The following is a 26,703-nucleotide window of genomic DNA, read 5'->3' as shown; positions in this document are numbered from 1 at the left end:
TATAGTGTAATTAATTTCCGCCGGGCTGAGTTTACGTGACATATAAGCGATAGGGTGTAGAATGCCTGTGATTTCCTGTTTTTGTGATAGAACCGCCCCCAATGCAACTTCAGACGCATCAGCTTCCACTATAAATGGTAAGGCAGGGTTTGCATGTGTCAGTATAGGAGCACTGATAAAGGCTTCCTTCAACCCATCAAAGGCTTGCTGAGCTTCGTCATTCCAGAGAAACGGGACGTTCTTTCTTGTCAGACGGGTTAAAGGGGTCACCAGGGCAGAGAAACCACCAATGAACCTCCTATAGAAGTTCTCAAAACCCAATAGGCATTGGATTTCCTTGACTGTGCGTGGATGAGGCCAATCCTTTATGGCTTGTACTTTCCTCTCAGCCATTACTTGGCCCGATGGCGTAAGCATCACTCCCAAGAACTCGACAGTGTTCACGTGAAATTCACATTTCGTGATTTTACAATAGAGCTGGTGTTTCATCAGGGCATCTAGTACCTGTTTCACGTGGATTTGATGGTCACTTGTTGTGTTGGAGTATACCAGAATGTCGTCCATGTATACGACTACAAAGAGGTCCAGGAACTCCCTTAACACCTCGTTCAAAAAGAATTGAAACGCGGCTGGGGCGTTGCACAGCCCAAAGGGCATCACTAGATATTCGAAGAGCCCATACCGCGTCTTGAAAGCTGTCTTCCATTCATCGCCCCTTCTTATGCGGACTAAATGGTATGCCCCTCGCAGATCCAATTTGGTGTATATGGTGGCGGTTCTGACTTGTTCCAATAAGACAGGAATCAGGGGTAAAGGGTATTGGTTCTTTATCGTGATGGTGTTTAGGGCACGATAGTCGATGCAGCACCTTTTGTCCCCGTTTGCTTTTGGAATGAAAAACAATGGCGAAGATGCAGGTGACCGAGAAGGGCGTATGTATCCTAGAGCCAGATACTTGTCCTAGTAGGCTCTCAAGTATTCGTTTTCCAGTACAGTAAGGGGGTAGAGTCTGCCGTTCGGTATTACTGCTCCTTGTACTAGATCGATACGACAATCGAAGGCTCTGTGAGGTGGAAGCGCCTTCGCCTGTTCCTCACTGAATACCTTGGCGTAGGCGGAATAACAGGACGCGAGTTCCACTTCTTTCTCGGCCGCTGTGGCGATGTTATAAACCCTTGCCAGGGCCTGAGATGGGCTCTCGGTGTTCACCAAGCAATGTTCTTTGCAATAATCCGAGACAAAACTGACCGTCCTCGAGGTCCAATGGATGTAGGGTTCGTGTTTTTGAAGCCATGGAATCCCCAATATGATGCCATATTGGGGAGCTTGGATCATGTTAAAAGAGATTGTTTCCTGGTGCTGGTCGTTACATAGGCATCGATATTCAGGCGTGTGATACTTTATGGGTCCTGCGATTAGTTCACTACCGTCGACAGCATACACTTGTTCAGGCTGTTCCTTTGCTATGAGCCGAATACCCAACCTTTCTGCTTCCTTATAGTCCATAAAATACCCCGTGGCCCCGGAGTCCACCATAGCCTTGACTCCTTGCTCTCCGGTTTCCAGCAACAACGACATGGACAGAAATACATGATTCATTTCTTGTTCGCAACAGGCGGTGATTGAAGGGATGTTGATCCTGCTTGAGGGTTCCCCTCCTTCCACTCTCAAGCACTGGAGTTTTCCGACTTCTTCTCCAATGTTCCAGCTGCGGCTTGACCAGTTCTGAACTTTCCGGTTTTTGGTTTCACTGGACACTCCCGTAGATAATGCCACTTTTTTCCGCAGTATAAGCAGAGTCCATTTTTTCTGCGATGTTGTTTCTCTCTAAAAGACAATGAAGCTCTGACAGCTCCTATCTCCATTGCATCCTGAAAGGACGCAGGCTTCTCGCTACCCCCACCTCCACGCTCATGTACCACTACAACAGGTTCTTTCTTTCGCAATTCGCCTTTACGTTACCTTATTCTGTGGTCCAGACGGAGAGCAAATTCTATAAGCGCAGAACAGGTACGTGGTTGAGGGTCAATGTGTGAAAACACATCTTTCATTTCGTCATTCAATCCTTGGTAGAATAACGCGGACTGTTTGATCTCAGGCCAATCCGTTTCCGCCACCAAGCGACGGAAGTTGTTCAAGTAAGACACCAAGTCCGAAGAGCCTTGTTTAAGGACCAACAGCTCACGGTCTGCTGAGAACGTTTCTGCTCTACGGTCGAAGGTCTTTTCGAATTCAACCCTGAATTCGTCCCAATCGTAGAGCAAGGGATCGTCTCTCCTGACTACGGGAACCGCCCACTGAGCTGCCTCCCCACCCAGGTAGGAAATCAAAAAGGCCACTCGGGCCTGGTTTGTTGCAAACATCTTTGGCTTACACATAAAGTGTAAAAGGACTTGCGTCATAAACACCTGTACCTTTTTGTTGTCCCCATAGAACCGTTCAGGGGGAGCCAGCGGTATCTGTGTGGGCATTTCTACTACTAAGGGAGGGGGAGAGGGTGTACTAGCCCCAGCGCTAAATGGATTCCCCTGCATACTATCCATGCGAGCCCTTAACTGAGCGTTTTCCGTTCTGGAAGCAGCGACCTCTCTATTGGAGGCAGCCAGTTCCGTCTGGACTAAAGCTAGGGCAGCCAGAACATCGTCAAGCGTAGCCATTCTCCGTCAACACAGCCAAGAGGACAGTTTCCGTGGGCCGATAATTCTGTCAGACACCGTCACATTTCTCCTCTGGGCTGTGTTACGACCTATACCCACGCCTACACAACCACCCCTTGGCCCAGTATGTGTCACAGACAATAGGATAGTGCCGCGAGCGCGGGAAAGGAAGGGGACAGCGGGGAGGGAGATCTGAAACGACAAAGACAAGGTGTTTAGCTTCACACCCCTCCCTATCTATTCTATTACTCTGAATCACTCTTTGTGCTATAACCCTCCTTTCTTAACTAAACACAATTGTACCTGAAAAGGAAAATACATAATCCTGTATACAGGAGAGGGAGGTAAGGTCCTATCTGTGGCAGCAATCTGCTAAGAAAGGAACAAAATTGAATATAAGAGTAAAGAACAATCTCACCAAGTATCTGAGTTTCTACAGCGCCTCACCTACCAATTCCAGCTAATGTTCTGCCTTGCGCCACTTCTTCCGATTACCTAGGCACCCCCCCTTGTTCCTCTTCTGCACCGTAAAATAAAGCACAAAAGAGGTTGTCGACAAACAACAAATAATAAACGTTATGCTGAAGGTTCGCTGCACCTTCTTATGTCTTTTTTCCCGCATTCAAATGATAAGTCATTAAACACGGAAGAGTTTGTACCCCTCAGCCTGGAGGGTTTCCTGCACTCTTCCGTAGTCACCAGTTCGTTCCCATTCGGATGAGTCTGTGAGAATTAGTTATTTCACCCAAAACACAATAATCCAACACAACGATATTGTTTCAGGAATAGTTCTCTCCGAAGTAGTGAGCTTCCCAAAGGTTACCTCGGTAAGAGAATGCAGCCGCGATTCTCCGAATATCAGGGATATCAAACTCGGGTAACTTGGGGACTCAATGGGTTTCTGACACACTAACCCGTGTATCGCTCCAGAAAGAGACACAGCGTAGTTCAGCTTGTCTCGGGTCCGTGTGCCTCCAGCCGGCAAACACACAGAAGCCTCTACTCACAGTTGCTCCGGTGACAGCGTCCTCTCCACAACTCGGCTCACCTTCGGCAAAATTATCGGCTCCGTTTTCCTTGTTTCCTGGCTTAAGTTCCGGGGCTGCACTGCTGACGTCCTACGCAGCGTAACTCTTGGCCCTCTGGGAATTGTGGTTCTTAGTAATGTGGTCGCCAAATACCACGTATTGCGCGGACAGCGGCCCACAACGACTGATCCCGACAGTTACATCAGCAATGATTTTAAACCATCCTGATTTCAGAGCATATTCATATCATTGAATGGAAGTCTTTGCACTTATTTCAAATTATATTGAAATTAATCTTGGCTTGTAGTTAAAATTAAAGCACAAATTGTTGTCGCTGCATGCAGACTCGAGCGCCCATTGGGGAAACTGAATGTAAACATTGTATTTGTGTGAAAGTAACATTGCATTTAGCGCTGTCCTATTCAATGCTTAGAATTTGTTTAGTCAGTGCATCCAAATGATAACCAATTGAGCCCAAGTGGGCAAACTAAAATGGGAACAGTAATTCACTTAGAAAAGCTAATATATCAAACTGTCATTGCACATGGCGTCTTTCTGTTCACAGCGAGTTCTTAGCTGCACCAATCATGCGGGGTTGTTTATCTGCTATCACTGAAAATTAAGTTTAATATTAATCATAATGCTAAATCTAATGATGGTTCCAATGTGACTTTCTGCCAAAAATATGCTAATTGCAACATATGCATACAAGTGGATAATCTAACCCTAGTCGCGCCTTAAATTAGCACTCTGCTTAAAGGAGGAGAGATCGGTATGACATCACCTTTTGACTCAACTGTGCTGAATGTGTGCATTGTGGAATATGCACCTCCTAGCAAGAAGGCTGCATGATCACTACATTGTGGTGATGCATGTGTTCATGGTATGCAGACTTACTACATGCTTTCTCTCTTTGTGTACACAGGGCTGCATCCCATGAAAGAGCAAAGTAGCAAATTGCCTGTAGATGTGGCACGCTTTAGAATGGCCCACTTGCCTCAAGCACGCATGTACATTTTGTCTGCACTGGGGGCGGGAGGAAGGAGACATTGTCTCTTGATTCTGCTTGGACTTATTCTATAACTATTCACTTGAGTTCTTGTGTAGTATGATCTTTTGTAAGGTAGTGTTCTGCCATTTTTGTTGTTGCCTGCCTGAAACATACTTGGCTTCGATGTTCTCTAATTCTGATGCTCCCTTTTCTTATTGTCATGCCTATATAATGCAAATCACAATGGCATGTTAGCATATAAATTGCTTGTTTTGAGTTAGTGTGTTTGCGTAATTACCACTTTTTACATAGTTCCAGATCTATTTTCTTAGTAAATCTCACCACGTGGCAGACACTGCATTGTCCACCGGGGTAACAACCTTTTATTTCAGAGAGCCCCAAAGTTTTAAGTATAGTGTATTTTTTTCTCAACATAGGTCTCCGTCTTGTTTGCACTATTGTCTTTTATACTTTTTGCTCTTTTGTAAGGAAATAGAGGGTTGTCCCATTGTATAAATCATATGTTCAGGATTCACCAATTGAGTCTTACAATTTACTTGGCATAGTCTGTTATATGTAGTTACACACACTAAGGGAGGGTCTTCCTTTGCCCTTGTAGGAGTCTCTAGCATAGCTTCACTATTTCGGTGTCTAGCTCTTTGTTTTTTTGAATAATTCTTTCTGGCTAATTACGCACTCTACTTTTTTCAGCCAGATCTGCCTTTTTAAAGAAAATACTTTAGTCGACTGCAGTTCCTACGTAGCTGTGGGAACTGACCATACGGCAGGTTTTGTTGTAGTGATCTGGGGTGAGAGCTGTCAAACCGCGTAGTTATTTTTGAGTGTCCGTTTTATATATGTAGGTTTGTAGATTTCCATGTTCATGGGAAAAATGTTAAATTTAAAAAGGTCAAAGATTTGTTGCTGAGTGTGGGTACTTTTTTAATACCAGTTGTGTGTTTGGCCAATTGATAAAATTTTGTGCAGTTGCGTTCTCTTTTCCAGATAACGAATGTCATCTATGCATCATTTCAAAGTTGTGTAGTTTGCATGGAATATCATGGAGTCTCACTATCTTTTCCAGATTGTATACATACAGCTCGGCCAAATGGGGGTAAATGTACTGCACTTCAAAGTTCTGTGGGTTTACAAGAACAGGATTACCTCAAATTCAAAAATGTTCTACGTAAGTGCAAGTCTAGCACATTCCATTACAAAGTTAACTTGGGTTGAGGGAGTCCATTCCTCTGTATGTCGGATTTCCTTCATCTCCTCTAAGGTTAAGTCTTGTGGGAAGCTTGTGTAGAGACCTTCTACATCTAGACTGAGCATTACATTTTCACTCTCCACAAACCCAAGGTCTGCAATGTGGTCAAGGAAATCTTGTGTCTTTAATGTATGTCAAGGTTTTCTGCACAATTGGCTTTTTTAATTTTTTTTTATTTATTATTTTTTTTTTTTTTAAGTCCTCATTTCACCATTAGCAAGTGCAAATAAACCCTTACAGCCATATTCCGTCCTGGGCGCCCAAGGCTGGAGTTCTTGATTTCGCCTCGAGCCGACCCGGCCTGCCCCTTTATTCCGAGGCATGGTGTAATCATAGGACCTTTCGGGGCTTTAAACCAATCTCATTTCTGTTCCCCATTCCATAAAAGGTTCCCAAACTGTGCTATTTACATTATGTGCCATAACCGATTCTAACCGTGCAATTCTCAATTTTGCTCGAAGCCAATTTTCATACAGAGGAGGACCAGCATCCTTCCAGAGCTTACAAAGCGCTCTTCGAGCAATTAGAATAAGACAAAAAAATAAAGCCACTTGTGTCCCCCTTAACATACTAATAAGATCAACGTACAAACCAAAAATAACTCTAGCTGTGTTCAGGCTCAATTTAACTTTAAAGATACTCTCCATAGCCTTCTCCACTGTAACACAAAAAGGACCCACTATAGAACAGTCATGAAAAACATGAATATCGTCTGCCTCAGCTAGTCCACATCTAGGGCAAAGAGGGGGCAGACTCACACACTTTGCAATTTTTTGGGGCGTGTAGTATAGCCTGTTTATGGTGTAAAAATGATTTTTCTTAAGAGAGACAGACCTAACGTATTTATACAGAAATTGAAGAGATGTATCATACAAGGTAGCTGAGGCAGCCTCGAGCCTAGAAGAGCTCCAGACGTGATATAATGGGGGAGACTGTAATTCCTCTGCCTCCAGCATTTTTCTGTACCAGAGTCCGACTTCTCTCTTCCTAGAACCTGAGGATTGAAGAGCAAACTCAATGTCCCAGTTACCACCGATGTTCTCCTTCTCAGCGGAAAACCAGAAACCGAGTTGGATGTATTGAAATCTGGAGAAGTAGTCTCCAATCTTAGGTCTCAGAACCTCCCAAGGGAGGACCCCTTCTGATGTTACTAGGTCCGACCAAATTGTTATTCCTGCTCTTCTAATGGGAAGGGACAAACTATCCCTAAGGCATGGTGGCAGGCCCGGAGACTCCCAAATTGGGGAAAAATCAGAATAGTATTTCATGCCCCACCTTCCTTTGACTCTATTCCATACTACAAGAGCTGATTTTAATACCTTGAGGCGTACCTTTTTGTAAAACTTTGCCGCGCCAAATTTATACAGAAACCCAGACCCGCCCCCCTCTTGGTCAACCATTATATTCAAAATCCGCCCCCAGTTAGAATCATTGGGACTAGTAAGAAGACTTCGAATGCTTTTCAGCTGAAAGGATAGATCTAATTTCTAATTTCTAATTTAAAACATTTATAAAGCGCAGCGTGCACCGTACGGTTTCTTGGCGCTGGAAGGAGGTTTGGTAACTGAGGACAAAAACATGCAGCCTGTGAAAGAGAGACGGGGAGAGTTACATGGAGAAGGCCTGATTGAAAAGGAACGTTTTTAGATCCTTGCGGAAAGAAAGATAGTGAGTGGCAGAGCGGAGATGGTCAGGGAGGGAGTTCCAAAACGTGGGAGCCAGGGTAGAGAAGTTGGTCCCACCCCACTTTTTGCGTTTGAAACGTGGGATCTGAAGGAGAGACTTGGAAGAAGAACGGAGCTCTCTGGTGGGAACGTATTCTTTTATTAATGACGAAATGAAGGCGGGGGCAGTGCCTTGGCGGGCCTGGAAGACCATACAGCCGGTCTTAAAAAGGGAACGTTCCTTTACAGGAAGCCAGTGAAGCTCCCTGAGAAGGGGTGTGGAGTGATGATAGCGTGGGAGACCATAGACCAACCGGGCCGCCTGGTTCTGGATCATCTGGAGTCTCCGCAGGCTGTATGCTGGGATGCCATGGTAGAGGGCATTGGCATAGTCCAGCCGCGATGTCACCAGGGCGGCCATGATCAACTTAAGTGCCTGTGGGGAGAAAAAACGGGAAACAGTGCGGATGGTTCGAAGAGTGAGGAAACCGGAGGAGACAACAGAACTGATTTGTGAATGGAGGGTGAGCTGGTTGTTCATTTTGACACCCAGTGTTTTGACCGTGGTTGAGGGGGAGGGTGCGGGACCAAGAGAGGAGGGCCAGAAAAGGGAGTTCCAGGGGCTGGAAGAACCACCAGTGAGAACCAACTCGGTTTTGTCCGGGTTCAGCTTAAGATGGTTGTGGTTCATCCAGTCCCTGATGAATGTCATGGTTGACTGGAAATTGGAGACAGAGAGGGGGGGAGGAAGATAGGTCAAAGATGAGCTGGAGGTCATCCGCATAGTTGTACATAGTGACCTCCAGCTGCTGGAGTGCGAAAATAAGAGGAAAGATATAAAGGTTGAAAAGTAAAGGAGAGAGAGAGGATCCCTGGGGGACACCACAAGTGACGGGAAGTGGGGTGGTAGTAAAGTCTCCTAACCGGACCGCCTGGGTGCGGTCCCTCAGAAAGGAGGAGAGCCAGACCAGAGCTGATCCCCCGATTCCAGCCGCCTTGACACGGGAAAGTAGGATGGTATGGTCCACCGTGTCAAAGGCGGCGGAGAGGTCGAGGAGGACCAGTGCCTGGTGTTTGTTATCATCCATACCCTTCCTGAGGTTGTCTAGGACTGAGACCACAACTGCTTCAGTCGAATGCCTAGGACGGAAACCGGCCTGGCGGGATGCCAGTCCCCCATTAACCTCTACATGGGCGCTGAGTACCGCGGTGACTTGGCGTTCCAGCACCTTGCCCAAATAGGGCAGCAGGGAAATGGGGCGGTAGTTGGCTGAGATGGACGGGTCAGCGCCAGATTTCTTTAAGATGGGCACTATGGTGGCTGCTTTAAGCGCAGGGGTCACTACACCCTGTGCTAGGGAGCTATTGAGGAAAGTAATAGGGGGTTCAGGACAACAGGAGTAGATTTGTTGCAGGATTCGTGCCGGACAGATGTCTGCCGGGGAACCCGACTTCACTTTGGGAAGTATCTCCAGAAATGTTTCCTCAGTGAGGGGGGGAATGGAGGTAAGATGGCATTGAACGGTGGGAGGGGAGGGATCAACAAAGGCAGGCGAGGGAGGGGGGATGTTGGTCTTGATGGTTGCGATCTTATCCAGGAAATAGGTGTTAAGTTGATCGCATAGAAGCTGGGAAGGAGGGATTTGGGGTGAAGTTCTATCTGAAAAGGGCAGGTCATTCACTATGCCGAAAATTTCCCTGGGTTTATTTTCGGCTGACATTATTTTTGTTGAAAAGTAGGTGGTTTTGGCGGCAAGAATTGCAGTTTTGTATTTGGCCAGTGATGTGAGAAAAAGGGTTTTTAGTAAGGGACAGTAATTTTTCCTCCATTGCCTCTCAGCCCGTCGGACGATCAGTTTAAGCTCTTTTAGGTGGTCGTTAAACCACCTGTTGGAATCCTTAGGTCGACGGATGGAAATGCGACGTAGGGGAGCTTCTGAGTCACAGCCTCCAGCCAGCCAGGTATTAATGGCGTTGGCTTGAGAGACGGATGAAGTACCAGAAAGGGTCGGAGTGGAGTTCCGAAGCAGGGAGGTCAAGGAGGGAAGATCCAGTCTGTTCCAATTCCGCGACCAGGTATTTTTGGCATGCGGAGCTTTGGGTACCGGATTAAGAGAGATGGAGAAGTAGATAAGAGCGTGGTCGGACCAGGGACAGGGAGAGACAGTCACCGAAGACACTGGAAGGTTGAGGGACCAAACCTGGTCAAGTATGTGTCCGTGAGAATGAGTGGGGACAGTTATGTGCGGTACAAAGTTGAGAGAAAGAAGGGATTCTGTGAATTCTTTCGAGGCAGTACCCTCAAGTGGGTCTGAGGGCCAGTAATTGAAATCCCCTAGCACCAAGACCGAAGCATAGTTGACCACCAGGTTGGCCAGCAGGTCTTGAAATGCCGGTAGGAATAGGGGCGAAGACTGGGGTGGGCGGTACATTAAGAGGCAAGTAATCGGGGGGGGGGGGGAGAAGAAAAGGGAACGGACTACCAGGAAATCTGTGGGGGGGATGGGGGAAGAGGGAAGTGTTTGAAAGTTCAATTCAGATCGAGCGATTAACGCCACACCACCACCAACCCTGCCCGCCGGGCGGTCGGCACGTAGGGCAACGTAGGAGGGGGGAAGGGTAGCCAAGAGAACGGGGAGGGAAGAACCACAAAACCAGGTTTCGGTCAAGAGCAGTAAGTCAGGCTTCTCTGAATCGAGTAGGACAAACAGCTCATGGTGGTGCTTGACCGCTGACCTGGTGTTGAGTAAGAGAACAGATAGTGACGGGGTGGTGGGGGGGGGGTCAGGTGGGGAGGAACAATGTATCGGAGAAGCCAGCAACAAAGGCTGTAGTATTGGAAGGGAAGGAGGGACAAGCCCTAATGAGGTGATGAGCCTATGGACGGTATCCGAAAGTGGCCAATGGCCTTGAAGGGTGGTAAGTTCCTTAGAGGAGTATGATATGAATTTGGCATGGTGTCGTGCCCCTGGCCCCGTCCGGCCGCGGACAGGCGCAGACGGGCTTGCCTTAGGCGCGCCTTTGGCGCGCAAACGGCGCGCCCCCTGCGCGTTCTGGAATTGCACATTGATATAGGCGGCCTCAAGGGCGGGAAGGGGGCGTGGCCTGCAGGTGGGCGTGGCCAGCGGCGATGATAGCCGGTAGGAGGGGGTCACGTGAGCGATAGATCCGTTACACGGCGCCCTCAGCGTGCAAAGTGCAGTAGCAGCAAGTAAAAGTATTTAAAACACAAATTATCCAATGTAAACAGCTTCTCCCGGCTTTTCGCCTCAGGAGACTCGAACCAACAGAGCGCTCGTGAGCCAGCGCTTAAGGACGGGAAGGGGGCGTGGCCTGCAGGTGGGCGTGGCCAGCGGCGATGATCGCCGGTAGGAGGGGGTCACGTGAGCGATAGATCCGCTACACGGCGCCCTCAGCGTGCAAAGTGCAGTAGCAGCAAGTAAAAGTATTTAAAACACAAATTATCCAATGTAAACAGCTTCCTGATCATACCAAAGAACATCCGGAAGAGCGAGTCCCCTTTTTAACAATCTTCAACTTTTTCCATGATAACCTAGATTTTTTATTTGCCCAAATAAAACTACAGATTTTCCCATTAATTTTCCCCAGAATTTTATCAGGAAAGATCAGGGGTATAGAGTTAAACAAGTATGTCAACTTAGGCAAAATTACCATTTGACCAAGTTGATGCGGCCATATATTGTCAGGGGGAGGTTCTGCCATCTCAAAAAGAGGTGATCGATGTCCTTGCCTACCTTCTTTATATTGGTTTGGACTATGCTGTTAAGATCCGATGTTATTATTATGCCCAGATACCTAAACTGGATACTTCGAGTTCCCTCCCAGTTGTCAACCCCCCAGCACATTATTTCAGTTTTTGAGTTATTGATCCGATAGCCCGAGTGGAGGCCGAAATCAGTCTTTATCTCCTCGACTGTAGGGAACACCTCAGTCGGATTGCTGGTGTAAACCAGCAAATCGTCTGCATATAGAGCCAGCTTACAGCTATAATCCTTGACTCTAAAGGGTGTAATTGAGTCCTCGATCCGCAATGCCTGCGCCATTGGCTTAAAACATAATCACAGAATTGTGATAATGGTTCTAGAAGGGACCCTATCCTGAGACTGTGGGTCTACCTGGTGGTGGGTCCCGGTTCTTGTGGCTTTTTGGGATGGTGTAAAAATAGTGTTTTGGGATTGTTCCTTAAAAGTCACCACTTTGTTTGTTTATTCATCCCTCACATTTTGCTTCTTCAGTCAGTGTATTGATTTGTTGTCAATGTGTTGGTGGGATCATTCTTCAGAATGGTGTAGTTTCATTCATCTACTAATAGCCTTCTGCGTTCCATTTTGTAAGCTGTAGTGATATGTAGAACAATTCACCCGTCTTTCTGGTGGCTTGATACATTTTGTAGTTCTTCTAGTGCTATTATTTCTGCATTACTCAGATTTTGAAATGTACATATGGAATAGTTGTCCAGTTTTTCAATATCAGTATAGACTATTTCTGTGGGAGTTGTGTGTGTCTGGGGGCAGAATATTGACTTTAATCGTAATCCTGTCCCACTTGGCTGTTCTTGTTATCCAAAGTGTGTTTTTAGTTGTAATTTTTGAAAGTATGCAGCTAGTTCACAATGTATATGAAACTTATCAAATCTGGGTGTTTGCCCGATTCATTAGTTGAATGGGTGTTAAATTCTTACTTGTCAAATTTGTAACTAGTTTGTTGTTGTGCTGGGTCCCTGTTGTGGGTTTGTTGTGTGGGTTTGTGGCAGTGATTCTGTTTCCCTCTGTACCCTGGAATCTTTTCTTCTCCTGCTTTTGGCCCAATCCTCTTCCTAAGAAAGGAAGACGCAGGTTTATCAAAATGTGTAAGCATTATTGGGTTAAATGGGGGACCCCAAGGCAGGATTTGTTTGGTTTGTGGTTTAAAACGTTCGTTGGAGGAAGTAGAGAAGTGGTGGGTAGCTGTACTGCTGCCATATTCCCACAAGGGCAAAGTGATTGTCACCGATTTACCTGGGTAAACAATCCTAGACCGGAGTGAGATAGTGGCAACACATCTTTCTGTCTTGTGGATTATAATAGGATCTGACAAATAAAGTAACCCTCATCAAGTATTGTATATGAAAAGGGAAGCAGAGGGAAAAACCTTAAACATAAATCTCACTCCTAATTTTTGTCCAAACAAATGTATAGCCTTTATAGCTTGAGCCGTGAATGTTCTGTAAAAAAGCATTTGAGGATGAGGGCTATTTGTACAGTCTCTTGTATCACTCGACTTGGATTAGTGCTTGCCAAACTGTTGTCTGGGAACCAGCAATACCTCAGAACCCAACAGAGTGCCACACAACTTTGAGGGCACATATTAAGATGAAGTTTAATATTTTGAAGTGGTAGAAATGTGATAATCATGTGGGATCACTATGCTCAGGGTGCAGAGCAAGGCCAGACATTTAGTTGTGCCCAGTGTGAACCATGGACAGGGCTAGGGTAGAGTTTCTGTGGCAATATAACTGATGGACAGAATATCCCTGTAGATTCTTTGATAGCAAAAGGAGTTTTCAGAAACCATAGTAGCCCTGATTGTTTTTACAAGTTCTATATTTGGAATGGTTACTGGGGGTAACCCCTTGACCTGACACTTATTTCCATTGACCCACATGTCCGCATATCCCTAGAGGAAGCCTTCAAGAACACACATGCCAGCTCTTTCATAATGACCGAAGTGTTAAGATGTAGTCTATACTACGGCTCAATGGTTATCATGGTAGGGGTAGTTCCTCATTCCTTATTTGAAGTAATACTGCCAGTAGTACTTGGCGAGTCCACAAGTTTATTATCGTTGAGTAGCACATGTAAGAGCGCAGGTAGAAAGGGTGCGGGGGTCATGTTTGAATGTATTCTTTAAGTCTCACACCCCCCATCAATAACTCTGTTGAAGTAGTGGACAATTTCCGACTACACTCGATTTCATTTACAAATATGGATCTGACACAGGCAATAACAGTGCTTTATGGAAAGACTGCCCTGGACTCTGGGTGCAGTTAACACTTATTTACAAATTTACAGGCACAGAGTGCGGCTCAGTCAGAGTTTAGTCACCAGTGTCCCATGGAGGCCCTCACCACCCGGGGGGCAGCCCCCAGCCCTGCTCGTAAATGTCTTTGGCTTAGGACCAGCTGCTGTGGCCTGCCAGCAGCGTGCACACCGGCTGGGGGGCTCAGCACTGGAGACCACCAGCAGGTTGCAGGCCAGAACGTCCTATGTGGTCACCCCTCCAGGGGTGCTGGCCTGATGGGCCCCCGAGATGGCCTCTAGCTGGGCCTGGCTAGCCTGCAGGACCTCCACATCCTGGGGGTCCGGGAGGCTGGTCAAGTACACCCCTACCCTGGTCCTGCGCTCCCCGAACGCCAGGTCCACCTGCTCCTCGAAGACTGCTCCGGCGGCGTCCATTAGGGTGGCCTGGTACTGCAGCTGCAGGCTGAGCTGGGGCACCTGGAGGCTGCTGACTTCACTCTGACTTGTCCTTGGATTATTTTGTTTGTTTTGAATTGGAAATAAAAGTTGATTTTCTGTCCAACTTCCTCACTCTGTTTCTGCTTACATCAAACATATATCATATCTTAACCGCTCTCACTGAAGTTTTACTTGATCTCTCTGTTTCTATGAAAATCTGAGTCCTGGCTGCAGTTATGCCTTGCTCTGACCATCTTCCCATATGGTATGGCTTTTATCGTTGACTTTGGATGGGCACTTGTTGCATGTAAAACACTATTACAGGAGGTTGACTTTTTGTAAACATCACTCTGAATTGTGCTGTCACTGATATACAGACTTAAATCAAATTCTATTTCTGACTCAATATTTAATCATTAATTTAACTTTGGATCGGTTGCAACTCAAATATTCATGGTAGGCAAGTAAATAATTTGCATTACCATTCCAGATCATTATTCTATCCTCTCTATACCGACCGTAGAAGATGATATTGTTACTCCAAATGTATGTTCCCGAGCCCCAGGCAACCTCCACCTCAAACAAACCCATGAATGGGTTCACATAGGATGGAGCAAACCTGGAGCCCATGGCAGTCATGTTTTTGTAGGTACCAGGCACGATCATGTAAGAACACATTTTGTGTTAGATTTATCTCAGACATATCGAGCAACATTATTGTATGTTCTAGATGCTTAGCAAAACGCTTATACATTTTTTTTAAAATTCTTTCATACCAAGATCTTGTTGTAAGCAAGTATAGAGGCACTCTACATTCATCGTCACGAATAGGAGATCCTTACCATCTCATTTAAAATCTTCCAACTTACTGAGCAGGTCCCTGCTATCTTTCAGGTAGGAATTAAGATATTGTACATATGGCTGTAAGAACTTGTCTACATATTCAGACATGCATTCTGAGGACCACCATTCCCAGAAATTATTGGTCTTCCAGACTGGAAAGAACCACCTTTGTGAATTTTTGGTAGGACATAAATGCAAGGATGTCTCGATTTTATGTACTTGTAAGGTTTTATATTCCAAGTCTGTCAGTACACATGACTCATGCCAATCCAATAATATTGCATTAATGTGTCCCTCAATTTTGGTGATGGGGTTAGCTTTTAATCTCTCATAGCAAAAGCTATTGCTTAGTTGTCTCTCTATTTCCCCCAAGTAATATCATCGATCCGTCAAAACAATGTTGCCTCCTTTATCCGCTTCCCTAATAAGAAGACTTGCGTCATCACTTATTAATTTCAACAATTCTTTCTTTCTTAGTCATATTGTATTGATGTTTACAAGAGGTAGTTTGTGTGCCCATCCTCTAAAAGGTATAGGTCATGAGTAACTCATGAAACTGGTAGATTACTGTGTACTGTGCACATGGAGGTAAATATTTTGATTTATGTACTAAAGCACTATCTACAGTAACATTTTGCTGTATAGCTAAGTCATGGGCAAGCTGCATTATGTCTCCAATCCATCCTCTTCATTTAGTGATACAATTGCATGTACAACATTTAGGTCTGAGATGATAGGTTCAAATTTCTCAACAGTTGGTAACGCGGTAGTAAATACAACAAGATGTTCATCAAAATGTTTTTTGAATTGTATTTTCTTCCGTATAAATTTATTTAAATTTGTGTATATTTTCAAAATTACATTGTTCAGTAGGACAATAGTTCAAGCCTTTACAAAGAACAGTCATTTCAGGCGCAGTCCGTGACCTGGACAACAAGTTAATTACACTTCTTTAGAAGCCACAAATTCATTAGTTTTAGCAGATTCATTCAACAGTGTGTGTTTGAGTTGGAGTTTGAGTTTTGAGTTTTAAAATACTTGTAGAGCGCTCATACACCTGCGGTTTCTTGGCGCTACAGCTAACAAGATCCAGGGCTAAAAAACGGGGGAAACTGCTGGGGATTTAGTAAAAAGACTTTGTGAACAGGTGGGCCTTGAGGAGTTTACGAAATTGCGGGTACAGAGTGATGGATCACAGTTCCAGGGGAAGGGAGTTCCAGAGGATCGGGGCAAGGGTAGCAAATTTCGAACCTCCCCACTTCTTTGTCCGGTAGCGTGGGATAGTGAAGAGGGACTGGGAGGACGAGCGAAGTTCCCTGGTGGGTACGTAGGGGGTGATCTCTGAAGAGATGAATGCTGGAGCCAGGCCCAGTCGGGCCAAGAAGGTGATGGAGGCGAGCTTGAATTGGATCCGGGCTCGCACAGGGAGCCAATGTAGGGATTTCAAGAGGGGGGAGGAACGGTGGAATTTAGGAAGATTGAAAACCAGGCGGGCCGCCTGGTTTTGTATCTGCTGCAAACGCCGTAAGCTGCATGCAGGGATGCCTGCATATAGGGCGTTGCCGTAGTCCAGGCGGGACCCCACCATGGCTAAGGTGATGAGTTTGAGAGCAGAGAAGGTGAAGAAACGGGACACCCTGCGTATAGTGCGCAGTGAAAGGAAAGAGGAAGATACCACAGAGCTAACCTGGGAGTGAAGGGTGAGTTGAGAATTGAGTTTTATGCCGAGGGTTTTGACAGAGGTAGTGGGTTCAGGAGAGGGGCCAAGAGAAGGGGGCCAGAAGAGAGAGGACCAGGGGCTGGATGAACCACCCGTCAACACCAGCTCGGTCTTGTCTGGGTTGAGTTTAAGGTGATTGTGGTTCATCCAGTCCCGGATGTGGAGCATGACAGATTGGAAATTAAGGACAGAAGAGGGAGAAGAGGAAAGGTTAAAGACCAGCTGGAGGTCATCCGCATAATTAAATACGGCGACCTCCATTTGTTGAAGAGAAAAGATAAGAGGGGCGGCATAGAGATTGAACAAGAGGGGGGAAAGGGAGGAGCCTTGGGGAACCCCGCACTGAACTTTCCGGACGTCCGCTGTAAAGTAACCCAGGCGGACGGCCTGGGTGCGGTCGCTCAGGAAGGAGGATAGCCAGACCAAGGCAGTCCCCCCGATCCCGGCCGCCCTGACACGGGAAAGCAAGATGGTATGATCCACCGTGTCAAAGGCAGCTGAGAGATCGAGGAGCACTAGGGCCTGGGCTGGTTGGTATCCATACCCTCCCTGAGGTTGTCCAAGACCGAGATGACAACGGACTCCGTGGAGTGTGCGGGGCGGAAGCCGGCCTGGCGGGGAGCGAGAGCTCCATGAGTCTCTACAAAGGAGCTCAGAGCACAGGTGACATGGCGCTCGAGCACCTTTGCCAGAAAAGGTAGGAGGGATATGGGGCGGAAATTGGCAGGGACAGAAGGGTCTGCCCCAGGTTTTTTGAGAATCGGCACAATAACCGCGGACTTCAAGGGGGATGGAACCACACCTTGAGCCAGAGAACTGTTGAGGAGATGAAGGGGGGGGGGGGTCCGGGCAGGTAACAAAGATATGACGAAGAATGTGAGCAGGACAGGGGTCAAGTGGAGAGCCAGATTTAACCAAAGGTACTAAGGAAGACAGGGCTTCCTTAGATATGGAGGGGAGGGCAGTGAGTTGTCCCTTGGGAGGGGGACATTGGGGGTCAACAAAGGAGGAAGAAGGGGGCGGGATGCTGGCTTTAATGGTAGCAATTTTGTGGATGAAGTAGTTATTGAGGGAGTGGCAGAGTTCCTCGGAGGGGGCAGGCTTCAGAGTTGTTCTGTCCGAGAACGCCAGGTTATGGACAATCGTAAATATCTCCTTGGACTGGTTTTCTGCAGCAAGTATTTTGGAGGAGAAGTAGGCGGTTTTGGCCTCCAAGATGTCTTTTTACTACTGGGTAAGGATGTTGGTGTACTCCAGTCTTAGAGTGGGGCAGTAATTTCTCCTCCAAGCCCGCTCCGCGCGACGTACAGTAAGTTTGGTGGCCTTAAGCTCTGCGTTGAACCACCGGTTGGCATCCTTATCACGCTTGGAGGTAATACGTTTGAGCGGGGCTACAGAGTCACTGCGAGCGAAGAGCCACTGATCTATGGCCTCAACCTGGGAGAGGGTAGAGAGGCCCTGCAGGGAAGGGAGGGAGGTGATAAGAAGGGAAGAGAGGTCTTCCGGGTTGACACGGCCCCATGCTTGGACCCAGATGTTTTTGGGGCGAGGGGGCTTGGCTGGGGGGTGAATGGGTAGGGAAAATGAGATTAGGTGGTGGTGGGACCATTTGCAAGGCGAAATAGAGAGGGATTCCACGGGACAGTTTAGGGACCAGATCTGGTCTAGCGTGTGACCTTTGATGTGGGTGGGGGAGTGGACATGGGGGGTGAAGTTGAGGGATTGGAGGGTTTCAGAAAATTCCTTTGAGGACGAGCATTCAGCTGGGTCGCAGGGCCAGAAGTTGACGTCGCCGAGGAGTAGAATAGAAGAATTATTGACTGTGATGGTGGCCAAGACTTCCAAGAAGTCAGAGAGAAACTGTAAAGGGGATTGAGGAGGATGGTAAGTGAGAAAACATGTCAGAGGAGGAGTGATGGAGGTAGTGCGAATTACCAGGTATTCGGTGGTTGCGATGTCAGGCAGGGACAGGGTTTGAAATGGAAGATCGGTGCGTGCGATGACCGCCACGCCGCCCCCAGCTCTGCCAGAAGGGCGATCAGCCCGAAGGTCATAGTAAGAGGCCGGTAAGGTGGCTAGTAGGGCGGGGAGGGAGTCGCCGCCGAACCAGGTCTCCGTTAAGAAAAGAAGATCCGGGGCATGAAGATCCAGCAGGACCGAGAGTTTGTGCGCATGGGCGACTGCTGACCGGGTGTTGAGATAAAAGTCCATGAGGGATTTAGGGGTTGTGGGAAGGGTGATGCTACTGGGCGAGAGAGAGAGGTCAACTGTAGGAAGGGGGATGTGAGGGGGAGCAGCAGGGGGGAGACCAAGAGAGAAAATGCGGGAACAAGTGGAGGCTGCGATGGGCCAAGGTCCCTGGAGGCAGCGTAGTTGGTCCGGGGTATAGGTGATGAGCGGGGCAGTGTGACGTGCCCCTAGCCCCAGACAGTCGGGGACAGTCACAGATGGGCTTGCCTTAGGCGCGCCTTCGGCGCACAATCGTCGCGCCCGCTGCGCCCGTCCGCTGCGCCTCCGGCCCAAGCACATCCTTTTATGCGGGGATCAGAGGGAGAGAGGGAAAGGAAGGGGGCGTGGCCTGCAAGTGGGCGGAGCTTACTCGCTCGCGTTGGATGGCGGCAGCAAGGGAGGATTCCCCAAGGCAGTGCCCAAATCGGCTGTCTGGGACCTCCTGTGCAGGCAAGGATCTTAGACGAGGTGCCGGTAAGTTTGTTTAAACACAGCAGTGCAAAATACAGTTTTTAAAATCAGTTAAAAGAAAAGAGCAGCGCTCCCGGCTTTTCGCCTCAGGAGATTTTTTAGAATGACATCTGTGAAGCTGTTCACATGCTCTTGGTCTGTAATCTTGCCGCACCCAATCTCTGTGTTTTTTGCCAGTCCGCCAGAGTACTAGTTACTGCATCTTTTTTTCTTTTGTTTACCAATCAATACCTCTGCACCTCTCTTAAAAAAACCGAAGAAGTGTTGTTAGTATTACTATTGCTTGTCCCCTCCCCTAGATCGGTCTCCACAGAAGAAAGATGTATTACTTGAGGAAATACCAATGTCCTACTCAATATTCATTGTCCCTGCATGTGTCTTAGTTGCAATGTCGTCTTACTTTTCTGCAAATGTAAAAATACAGCCACTTTCATAAATCCCTCATCTCTCTGAATCTTTGTTTTTTCTCCTTCAAATATAGTTAACTACTTAGGTCTTTTTTCAAAATTTCATAATTCTTTTGTATCACAGCTCTAAAATTAATCTCACCAATCTTTTTCAAGTTTGGTTATTTCTTCTTAAACTTTTTACTTAAACCTACTTCCATTCTTCTAATAGGTCAGGTTCAAGGTCTTCATAAGTAGGAAAAATTAGTATACGTAATCCCCTTGGCATACTTTTATTTACTATGTATTTTGTCAGAGTGGCCCCATACCACCACTTGGCTAGTTCTTGCTTCTTGAGTTTTTCAAGTCTCAAGAATTTACTCTTCATACCGTCATTTTTTGACATTATTGGTGGACTTTGTTCAGAACTATCTACTTTTTTATTAAAAAGTTCTCCTACCATCTCTTCTCTATTGTCCTCAAAATTCCTCTCTATTGTCCTCAAAATTCCTCAACATATTTGAGGAAGAAATCCATATATTGACCAAGGGGTCCAAGGATAGAGCCAAAGCCGGAGACAATAGGCCGTCCTGGTGGAGTCTCTCCATTTGTATGGATTTTGGGAAGAGTGTAGATGACTGGAGTTCTTGGGAATTTAGTGTTTAGGAAAAGGAACTCATGGATCAGATATCCCTCGGTTCTGGCTTCCTCTGTTACTGTGGAGATAAGTTGTGTGATTTATCGGGTGGGATTGGTGTTGAGTGGATAATGATCGGTGTTGGATAGTTGTTGCAACACTTCTCTTTTGTAAGGTTAAATGTCCTGAACCACTATGCTGCTGCCCTTGTCTGCTGGTTTAAATACCTCAAAGTGGTTAGCCTTCAGCTCTGTTAGGGCCCACGTTTCTTGTAATGAGATATTATGAGGGACAAAATTGTATGCTGCCTCGAGTTTGGACATCTTTCAGGACCGCTTTCTCGAAAGTGTACTTTATTTGGGAGATTGGGGGGGGGGGGGGTGGAGAGAAAATGGATGGTGTGCTAAATGATGTGTTGGCTGTACTGGGATTTCCAGGATTGGTCCAAAAATAAGAATGGAGATGGATTTTGCAAAAGAATCACATGAGTTGTGTTTGTAGGTCCAGGAAGTTAAGATGTGCAGCGGGTACAAAGGAAAGGCCTTGCTTAGTAGTGAGATCTCATTTTCTAAGAGGAGATGTGAAGGTGGGCACAGCTTGTGGCTTTTCCATACTAGGTGAATGATTTAACAGCATTACCATTGGTACAATTTTTGCCGCGTTTAGCGCTTCCCTGGTACGTTGAACCAGCATTGTTGTCTGGTTCGACCACATCTGGGGGAGTTTGTCCTCACCTCTCCCTAAAAAAGGCTGGTTAGGTATTCTGGCTGAAGTGCTAGCTCCTTGCCAGAGGTAAGAGGAATCTGCATCGGTTCTTGAAAAACCCACTAGGGTATACCGCTTGTTGACTCTGCCCCAAAGTCGTATGTTTTGTGGATTGCTATAGTTTCTTTTCAGGTAAGTCTTTTAAGTAATATGTCCTTTCTATTGTATAAGTTTTTATGTCTTTCCTTACTTTAACAGTTTTTTTGTTCTGTTCTATTCTGTGGAATTTGTCCAGTTTCTGAACTCTTTCTAGGAGCTTTTTGCAGTCTGTTACAGAACTAGTTTCTTTTATTTGTTTTTCAGTCTCATCTCTTCAGTTAGTTGTTTGGGGACTTCAGTGACTGTGTTTATCCCCAGGATGATCCAATGCCTTGAACATGTTGTTCCAATATACCTGAAATAACCAAAATATTTTGGGGTATCAGTGAAGACGCCTGGAGTATTCCTAACCTCTGGTCCTGTCGGGATTATGTTTGCTTTCAAATATTCTGTCGGCATGCGAGTCAATTTAAATAACTTTATTCGGTTATTGTACATATAAAATAACCATGAAAGTACAGTTGTCATATAACAATCAAAAATCCTATGTAAGAAATAACTGTAAAGTTACACATGTTTAAGACATGTATAGTAAAATTCATATTATAATTGACTTCAGAAATCTAAAAACAGTCTTTAGAAAGGCGGTAACAGGAGCAACAGTTAGTAGATTATCCAGTCTCTGAATTGCCAGGAATGCAGGGCGGCATCGTATTATTTCCATACTTTTAGTAGTGGGGCAATTCATTTTTACCTCGGTACCATGTAAAATGTACAGAAAAACAAAACATGCATAGACGATTGAGCTGACAAATCTTCACAAGGACACTTAGAGAGTGATCGTGACCAATCATTCACCTCGGGAAAACGTAAGGATCTATGCAGGATGTTAAGTCTGAGGCGTGGTAGTAGAAACCTTTCAAAATCCTTTATAGGTAGCAAGATGTAAGGTTGGATATTACCAGTAACCAGGGTGAGGCGATGTGCTACCACTGTGGGTTTGGTCATTTCATTAATTATTCTTTTGTCACTCAGGTGTGTCATGCAAAGGTTTTTAAGTGCCTTTCAAGAAACCTGTAACATTAATAAGGGATTTTTAAAATATTCCAAGTGGCCTATTTGTGAAAAAAACGTTTTGACATAGTGTAGCCATCTAATTTTGTTGGAATTGTCGATGCTCATTACAGCTTTTAAAATAAAACGATTAAAAACCGTCTCTTTGGTGGTCCAAACTCTATGCCACAATAGGACTGGTTGGATCTTAACTACATCTTCCAAATACGGAACACAGAGTTCTTTGTGGCAAATTAGGGTGGAAACACTGTCCGGGACTGCCAACAGATACTGGAGAAAGATATTTTCAGCCACCTGCAATGTAGAAACATTGGCATACCCCCAAATGCCTGCCCCATAAGTAGCGATTGCTACACATGTAGCTCTGTAAATGCACAGTAATTCTCCTGGTGAGCGCCTACTAGGCATGGGCGGAAAATCCGTTCCGCTCGCGGATTTTGCGGATTTTCGGGAAATCCGCAATCCGCGAGATTTGCGAATTTCCTGAAAAATCCGCAAATCCGCGAGCAGCGGATTTTGCTCGCACTGCTCGCACTGTTCGCGTGAGTTCGCGCCCCGCGAATAAGTGCGAAATTGCAGAAATACGATTTTAGCAAAACTGAAAGTAACTACTTACCAGGTTCAAAAGTTCAGGCTCATCATTAGTAGCCATTTCCTGTAGTGCTTCCTGAGGGGCCCCTCCAGAGTTCAGTTGCCAGTTGCAACTATTATGTGACCCTGCTCTGAACCTCAGAATAGTTACACATATGCCACAAAGGTCCTGAATTACAGCTAAGGGAGACAAGCAGGAGCCAGGCTGGAAGTTAAAATCCATTAATCAGCCCCTAATTCATTATTGTCAGTTGGGGCAGGGCAGGTGTTGTAACTAATTTTGCAACAATGAAAGCACTTAGCAAGTGCAAAAGATCACTAATCAGGGCGCACTAAGGAAGCAGGTGCCAGCTAAAAAAATATTCTGTGACACATTAATCAGCCCCAAATTAATTCAGGTCACTTGAGGCAGGGAAGGTGTGCTTTGCTTTGCCAAAAATAATGTACACTGGACAACCAGAGGGTGTGGTGATGAAACAGAGGGTGGCATGGGTGGGCCAGAGGGTGGCATGAGTAGTCAGAGAGTGGCAGTGGTGACAGAGAGTGGCAGTGATGAAGAAGAGTGTCCCAAACAGGTTGGACACGTAGAAACAACAAGTTCGCAAAACTTGCGACCCGACAGGTAAGTTCGCAAATTGCGAAATTGTAAAAACCCTCGCGAACTGGCAGAAACACGGGCGAACACAAAAAAAAAAAAAAATCCGCAAATTCGCGGGAATTCGCGGATTTTGCGGATTGCGAGTTTGCAAATCCGCAAATTCGCGGATTGCCAATCCGCAAAATCCGCTCATGCTTACCCATCTTTCTGCTGAAGTTTGTCAGCGCCATTAAGGACTTACAAAAAAGGAGCCTTCTAGTTTTTATTGCATTGCTCCAGGAGCCAGACTGATAAAACAATATCCCTAAATAGGGGAATGTGGGAGTAAAATCTAAAACTTTCGAATCAATACAAATTGACTTTTTCTTTTTATTTGCCCCAAGGTCACAGTTCATTGAAAGTATCAGAGCAATTAATTGTAAGGCGCAGATTTGTCATGAATTGTGGAAAGAACGTTACCACCCTTTGCATAGCAATGAGTGTCCGGGCCATTAAGACCGCATTATCTGCATATAGGAGTACAAGGACAGATCGTGCCGCTGCCATAGGCAGATCCCTGTACTCCCTATGCAGAGTATTCTCAATATCATTAATATATAGGGTGAACAGGAATGGGGCAAGGACGCAGCCTTGCCGCACCCCTCTCAAAATCTGGAACCCCCTAGTTAAGTCCCTGTCCTTTCCAAAACAAACCTTTGTCCTCGCCCCGGAGTATAATTGCCTCAAAAAGGTGGTTATATGACGGTCTTCCCCCAGCCTTTCCAGAATTGCCCCTAATTTTACATGTATGACGGAATCAAACGCTGACGTTAGGTCAACAAAAGTTCATAACAGCTTCGCTCTCTTGGCTTTCGTATATTTGTCTAAAAGAATATGAAGATTTAGGCTCTGGTCAACAGTGCCAAGGCCTTTTCGAAAGCCATATTGGAGATCGCTGATTGATTGCTCGTCTAGGATTGCTCTATCACCCTTTTTGAATATGGGGACTATGATGGATTCATACCACGTCTTTAATAGGCCTATAGAGAAACATGCATTAATAATTGGGTGAGTAATGGTCCCCATAGAGCTACATTGTTTTAAAACAGATCAACCGGGACTCCGCCCGGGGCCTTACCACCAATACTAGTTTTAATAGCTAGTTTAACTTCTTCCAAAGTGAAGCCAATTTCCAGTTGCTGGGATGGTGGGGTAGAGCTCTTGGTCAAATTCTGGCCCTTACTTTTCCTGGTCAGACAGAGGTTGGTCATTATAGAGTTTGGCGTAATGTAATTCCCATTCTTCCTCCGTAATAGCAATCTCTATAGTTGCCTTGCGGATATCATTAAAGAAAGGGGCATTAACCGCCTTCCAGAACGCAACAGTATCTCGATTCATGGACGCCTCGTGCAGAGTATTCCATGCTTCTCTCTTCATTTCATCCTTCCTTATTTTTCGCGCCTTCTTATAGTTCCTTCTAGCTTCCCTTATTAAGTCCCGATCCTTGCTTGACGCATTTAAGATCTGCTTAAGCCTTGAATAAGCCTTCGTGCAAGCAGTATCAAACCACCCCTCGTTAGTAGCACCTAGTCTTTTGGCATCTACCCAAAGACTTTTCTTGATTTGGGCTAAAATAGCTATAACATTCTCTACAATTGCCATGTCAGTAGAGTTTTCATCCAAACAGGCACTGAAGCTAGAATCACATTTCACCAATAAGTTATGAAGAAAGTCCTCAGGGATCACTTTAGGGCATAACCATTTTGTCTGCTTAAAGCTATATTATTTGAGCATGACTCGAGTGTACTGGACCTGTTGTGCTCCTGATTAAATACCAAAATATCAACACTTAATGGGAAGTGGTCGCTCAAGGCAATGTCATGTGTGCTAAAGTTCCTAACACATGTGGAGTGACTACAGGATATCAAAATGTGATCTATAATTGAGAAAATACCTCTACCATTGAATGTAGGACAAAAGGGCACCTCGGGCTGACACTGTCAGCGTACCCCATATCACAGGAAAACATAATATCGTTAATAAAGTCCCCACAGACTGTGCAAAATGCGGGATACTGGTATCATTACCTAACATTAACACACACGTCCCCATATCCCCCCTATGGCATAAAGAGCAGTTTAAATCCTCACCCCATATAACAAAAACCTCTCTAGTACTTTGACCGAGTAGGCTTTTTACATTTGTGCTTAGACTTCCCATCATATCTTCCATCATCTCAGAGGGGGAATTATTATAGAAATTCCCAATAATCACGTATAGGGCCTTGTCCACACAAATCCTAATGATATGATAATTGTTGTTATGGACCATCTCAACCTTTAAATTTTTTTGGTAATTTGAGATATAAGTACATAGGACCCCTTTTGCTCTACCATGTTTGGAGCTAATAGCCGGAGTATGTAGAGTTTTATAACCGCACAAGTGAATCGGTTCTTCAGCCCAGGTTTTTTGTATGCTTAAAATCTCAATTCTTTTATGAAATCTACCCACACTGTTATTCACCTTTGATTTTAGACCAGCCACGTTCCAAAACATGATCTGACATTTAATATCCTTAGGATTACTATCTACCTGGCAACCACTACCCGTGGCATTAGTTGGAGAAATGTCATCAAGGGACATACAATTCGGCGCTGGCTCATTCTGCTTCTCTTCACGAGATTCAGCCAGTTTATTTACGATCTCTTTTAAGCGGTGTGTATTGCTAGTACAGCCTAAGCTATCTGTAAAAGTTGCTTCCTGCTGTGCAGCAGTTAAGTTGGAGGTAACAACATTAATAGGATCTCCCAAACTCAGTCATTCTACTTCCTCGAGCCCATAAAGTCTATAAAAGCGATTTATAAGTGGGGATACTAATCGGATTTCTAAATAACATCCTTGGATCTTCCCAGTTTGACCTTTGGTGGGCCCAGTATACGGGGCGATAGAAATATCTCAGAGGAACAACACTAATCTGCGTATTACCTGTAGGATTGTTCCCCACTTTATTCAAGATCAAATTCACAAGGTTGGGTTTTTTAAAGGTCAATACAACGCAATCCCCTTCAAAATGTTTTGGTACTTTTCCTAGCCAACTCACCCTCCTTACCATCTTGAATTAGTCAAATTACCGGTTAGTCCTGTTCTGCAGCCTAACCAGTGTAAGGACTTATTCCTAAGATTCACCCATGTTTCATCCCCCACCTCAGACAGTGCAGGAACATTGACTAAAACTACTATATAGGGAGTAGCTGCTGGCGGTAGATCTAAGCGAGTAGTATGTTGGATCACAGGAGTCTGATGTAC

Source organism: Lissotriton vulgaris, chromosome 12, assembly GCF_964263255.1.
Source record: "Lissotriton vulgaris chromosome 12, aLisVul1.2, whole genome shotgun sequence".
Classification (NCBI taxonomy): domain Eukaryota; kingdom Metazoa; phylum Chordata; class Amphibia; order Caudata; family Salamandridae; genus Lissotriton; species Lissotriton vulgaris.
This window is presented reverse-complemented; position numbering follows the sequence as displayed.